The sequence below is a fragment of the Lycorma delicatula genome, chromosome 10, assembly GCF_047948215.1.
Source record: "Lycorma delicatula isolate Av1 chromosome 10, ASM4794821v1, whole genome shotgun sequence".
In the NCBI taxonomy this organism is placed as follows: domain Eukaryota; kingdom Metazoa; phylum Arthropoda; class Insecta; order Hemiptera; family Fulgoridae; genus Lycorma; species Lycorma delicatula.
In genome coordinates this window covers 72,020,219-72,026,218 of record NC_134464.1, presented here as the reverse complement: position 1 = coordinate 72,026,218, position 6,000 = coordinate 72,020,219, and the positions used below count along the sequence as shown (strand labels likewise).

The 6,000-nt window shown below is 26.2% G+C and overlaps 1 long non-coding RNA gene across 1 annotated transcript in view; it reads right to left on the bottom strand.

The window, feature by feature from the left end:
• Positions 1 to 873: 873 nt before the first annotated feature.
• The window catches only part of LOC142331486 (uncharacterized), a 53,003-nt gene continuing 47,876 nt past the window's right edge, over positions 874 to 6,000 (bottom strand). The window contains exons 2-3 of the long non-coding RNA XR_012758007.1: positions 2,975 to 3,313; positions 874 to 1,051 (exon numbers count right to left, since the gene is read on the bottom strand). This is a non-coding gene — a long non-coding RNA (uncharacterized LOC142331486). The remainder of the gene's footprint in view (positions 1,052 to 2,974; positions 3,314 to 6,000) is intronic.

Below are 6,000 nucleotides of genomic sequence, written 5' to 3'. Positions count from 1 at the left end.
AAATTTTAAGGAAGTTTAAACAAAAAGATTTGTAAAATATCTTTTATTTTTATTTTTGTAATTACAAAGGTTTTGCTAAAACAGATTTTGAGTGAACACACACACACACACACACACACACACAGAAAGATTTAATTTAAGACTGTGCATAAATTGGAAACTAAAGCTAAATTGTTATGCATAGTCAACTAAAAACAGTGTTCCAAAGATATTTATATATTTTTACGTTTTTCTATAAGACATTCTGCCAAATACTTACTAGAATTATTAAAATTAATATCAATGTTTGGCCAATGAGTTGAAAATTGTAAGAGCCAAGGAGGACCATGCCACCAAAGTGATATCAAATAATTTGCTTGTTTTACAACACCTAGACTAAGTCAGCTGGATTCTCCAAAGTAAATATAGTGCCACTTAGCATTTGAGGTATCTCTTTGAATTTCAGTAATTCTATTACTTACAAATACCTTCCAAGCAGATGCATGTCCATGAATCCAGGGCAATGCTATTGTTCAATCTAAATAAGATGTATTTCATTAATAAGTATATTCAAAGCATTTATTGCCTTTACTAATAAACATGAGAGTAGTAAACAACCAGATAATTCAAGTTTTGGTAGGTTATTTAATTGAACAACTTATCTTAATTCAATTAAGTGCAACTGATTATATAATTTATACTACTGAGATAACATCGTTATAGGTAATCTATCATCCCAATTAATTTTAAGTTTCCATAAAGATTGCTTGAAACATTTATGATAGAAAACAATAGAACCAATAAGATTTAATAGATCAAATACTCTTGTAATAATAGAGAATAATTCTTTAGTATCAATAAATTGAGTAATTTGAAATTATAATGTGTGTAGAATTGTTCCATAAAATACCTAAGTTATGTAACTCATGTTCCTGTGCTAAAGGAATAAAATTATGTTCAAGAGTAGCAATATTATGATTATTAGAGAACCATTAATGAAATGGAAAACCATAACGTTAGAGTAAATTTGAAACAACCTTTAGTTGGATAGCTTCATCTAGATGGTCAGAGCCTGAAATAAAAACATAAAAATCATTTCTAATAGCATTGCATGATAATGGAAAATTTTTGGTTTTCATTTGATATTTGAATTAGGTATCTAGTGGCTAAATATGGAGCAGAAACGGTTCCATATGTTATAGTTCTAAGTGCAAAATATTGTAGTTGTTGATCTGGAGATTCACATCACAAAAGGTTTAACTAGAATTTGGCGAAACATTTGGCTAAGTATTACTGAAAATAAATCCTGTTGGACAACAAGCCCAATTAGAGAAACCATTAAAGGTTTTAGCTGAGTCATCGAAGACAACTCGCATTTTAGTATTTAGACTTGTGGGCTTAAATATTGGCTGGTGAGGTAAGTAATGTACATCTGATTCATTGGTTAATAAATCGTCAGAATTAAGTAATGACATATGACCTAATCTTAGATATTCTTGCATAAAGACAGTATATTTCCTTTCAATATTAGAATTGTTTCATAATTCTAATCATTCTAATCTCATTCCAGATATAAGAACCTATTTTTAACATTAATGAAAGTTTCACCTAGCTGGAGTTTATCGGATTAACGTGGTAATGAGAAGATAAATCTGATTTGATTGTTCCTAGTGATATTAAGTTGGAAATGTGTTTCACATGAAAAGGTGGAAGTTTCATTAACTGAAACTTCAGATCAGTTTCATGAATTTTCCAAAACTTTTGTTGCTTGTAAAAAGGAATGTAATACTATTCTTATGTTTAAATTAAGTAGGAAGACAACTACTAAGAATAAATCCCAGTTTAATCTCTTGAATAACAGGATATCTTGAATCTTGAATAAATTTAAATAAGGTAAAATAAGATCTAAATAAAATTGGGCTACAAAAATATCAATATAGTTGATATGTTAAATTTAGAATCTGTAAAGAAAAGATTTTGAGGTAGATTAAGATGAAAAGTTTTAAATGTATGTAATGGAAGGTTAGTTATGTCTGGCAAAACAGTATAACGCATACCAATGAAAGTTTTTGTATCTTGAATGCAATCTAAGTAATGCACTACACTCAGATTTGTCTAATGCATTATTTATGCCTGAAATAGGCAAATTTTTATTGAATTAAAGTCCCAATTTGCAAAAATTTAACTGACTGCCTAAGTTTAACAAGACTACACAAATGAGAATGACCAAAAACATTGTCTACATTACATACAGCAGTAGACAAAATTACATTTTTGTTTAATTGTGAACAATAGTCATTATTATTAAATTTATCATTACTTAATTTAGAATCATTAATCTTATCATTATGAACGACTGTGTTATGTCTTTGTTGACGTAAATCACATAAGTTATTCGAGTAACATTGGTTGTTACTATGACCTCTGTGGAAACATATGAGACAATTGTGTTCTAAAAAGTTTCTTCATTCATCATTGGATAAATTAAAAAAATTATAACATTTTTGTAACTTATGACTGAACTTACAAAATAAACAATGCTTAAAGTTAGATCTAGAATAATAGCATTATGTTGTTTATGAATCTTGTTAACGTTTAAGTAGGATGTTTGTTAAGAGATTTAAATGCATTGTTGTAATGTTGTTCTTTAACATTTCCAATACTAAACTGTGAGTTTGTTTTATGTTTTGGATAGCCCTAATTTGATAATCTTTCTTTCCATAATCTGGCAGTTTACTCTAGCCTTGTTGTTAGAAATTGAATTATAATAAATTTGAATATGTTAACTGGAAGTTTCATTGTTTCAAGTGAGTTGACAAATGAAGAAATGTCACTGAATAAGATTTAATATGATTCTCTATTTAAAAAAATGTATTTTTAAAATGCGATTATAATCCGTAATGATTACAATTAACTAATGCGGCAAAAAAACAAAATAAAACTAAATTACACAAATAATATTATACAGATAATGGTGTTAACATAAGTTACAAACCCAGTTTCAGTGTAGTGAAGGAAACTCCAATAAAATATTTTTGTTCATTCATAATTTAATTATTGAAGGTCACCAATTAAAATTTAATTTTTTCAAGCTGCAATGTATTTATATGTATAACATAATATTAGAACTTCATATGTAGCTGATATTTCATATAAAGTTTTAATTATCCAGGCCAAAAATAATCTACAGCAAATCCAGCCACAGATAATTCGTTGGTTGTGGTAGTTGCATACACTAAGTAATTGCTGGATAAATAAACAAATGGATATTTGTTTATTTATAAACTAGTCGAAATGGATTCAGGGATGGTTAAACGGATATTTCCGTTGAAATCTGAAAACCAAAATTTTTACAATCACAATACTTCCTTTACTTCATACAAGGAAATAAAAATGAGATTTTCTTGCATTCCCATTTTAATAAAAAATATTGTATTATAAATTACATTGATAATGTTAAAAAATATACAAGCATCCTACATGAATTAATTAACCAAGACTGGCTTATATTGAAAACTGAAAAGTAGTAAGCTAAACAAAAAAATAATGTATATTATAATACAAAAGTAGATTAGAGCAAAAATTATAAAATGAAAATTTAACTAGGATAACCTCTATATATATATATATATATATATATATATATATATAATTAAACAAGTAGTAGATTAAGTAAAGTAATTAGTGTAATAATTAATAGTGTAATTAGTAAAGTATATTACATATATACAAGTAGTAGAAAAGATATATATATATATATATATATACTTTTCTACTAGATTATACTTTATATAAATAGATTTACATTTTGTAATAACAAATCTAACTTCCAATACTATATCAATAAATATGACATTAGAGGTTATAAATTAATGAAATGTGTAAATAGATTAGGTTTTTTCTTTTTCCTGTTTAGCCTCTGATAATTACCTTTCAGATAATACTTCAGAGGATGATTTGCATGAGTATAAATGAAGTGTTAAGTCTTGCACAGTCTCAGTTCGATTATTACTGAGATGTGTGGCTAATTGAAATCCAACCCACATCGGTATCCACGATCTAGTATTCAAATCCGTATAAAAATAACTACTAAGACTTGAACGCTGTAACTTTCGACTTCCAAATCAGCTGATTCAGGAAGACCCGTTGACCACTAGTCTAAGCCGGTGGGTTAGGTTGCATAATATTAACCTAACCTATACCAAAATACACAAACATCTTGTAGGAAACCACATATTGTGCTCATTCCAATAAAGTGGATTATACCTCCTATAAATCTCTGATTCAATAATTTTTGGTTTTGTATGTCAACCACAAGACAAAATTAATTTTTCTGCATTTTTTTAGCATTGTCATGAGTAGTTATTCACAACTGAATAACATATTCATAACATTATATTACATAACCTCATTACATTAAAACTGAAATTAATTAATTAAATTAATTTTTGATGTAATTAGGTCTAATTAAATAATTTAAAATAATAACACAATAAGACTACCTAATCTTCATGAACATAGTTTTTTATATAAGTTAGTTTATACATCTTTTTTACATTACTTTTACAAAATAGGTAAAGTCAATTAAAAAGTATGAACATATGATAGTTGTAGGTTACAGACTAAATTGATTTCGGGATTTCTTCTAATGATGTATATTTTTAAAATATTTTTATTTAATGTTGTTTGTTATTTATATTTGTAACTTTATTTATTAAATTTTCTATTGTAAAAAATAATCATGTCATAAATAATTATACACGTTAAGTAAAACTGATAAAAAAACAACGGTCTCTCATTTTGCCAACATAAATTTAAATAAAGAGATTGGTATTTAAAATAGTACCTAATTGTATAAATAAGTAAATAAATAAAACTATTAACTAGTTGTAATTAAGACATTAATTAATATATATTATTTAGTTTTATTTACAAATATTATTTATTTAAAAGTATAAACGTATTTTTTTAAAAATAATCTAATAAACAAAAATAGATGACCGCGGATGATTATTACCCGACTCAAATCTATTGTAGAACCCACAAACCTGTTAAAACATGTTCAGATTACGCCGAGTAACTGATCGGAACGCAACGTTTCGTGTTAGCTTAAAGTTTTAATTTCCTGGATTTAAGGTAAAATTAGGGTAAACTTATTGAAAAGCAGCATATTTATGCGAGGATTAATAGTTTTTAAGTATTTAAATTAATTATACAAATTAATATTCAATTTTGACTGGTTACTGATTATTTATAAAGCCACGTGCTTTAGACTGTGTAATGATAAAAAATTAGAAAATTGATTTTTCTTAAATAGATAATTTATTTAATTAATATTTATTGCTATGATATTTGTATGCAATATAATTTTCTCATTTTTTAAATTAGCCATTTTTTTTTTTTACCAAAAAATTGTTTCAAGGCTGTAGTCTTTTGTCCATGCTTTCATGGCAATGCTTTGGTTTCTATAAAATAAAAATTCTAATAATTTTTAATTTGTTCAATATGCTGCTGTTTGCTCTTTATGCACTATTGATATATTAAAAAATATATTGAATTCCTACAATTTAGAAAAAAGATGATGCAATCAGTTGAAATTTGCAACAGCCTAAATTAGGTGAAGATTATGCAATGTAGTCTATTGAAAAATAGCTCTACAATCTATTAATTTATGTTAAAATGTTTATCAATTTATTTATCAAATAATTAATAGGAAAATGTGTGCGCCAATGATTGTAGCATATACTGCAAAAAGGTGCATACAGAAAGATTAATTATTGTTTAAATAATTAATAGAAAAATTTGTGTGCCAATGATTGTGGCATACACTGCACAAAGGTGTATACAGAAAGATTAATTATTGTTTAAATAATTAATGATAGAAAAATGTGTGTGCCAATAATTGTGGCATATACTGCAAAAAGGTGCATACAGAAAGATTAATTATTGTTTAAATAATTAATAATAGAAAATGTGTGTGCCAATGATTGTGACATATACTGCAAAAAGGTGCATACAAAA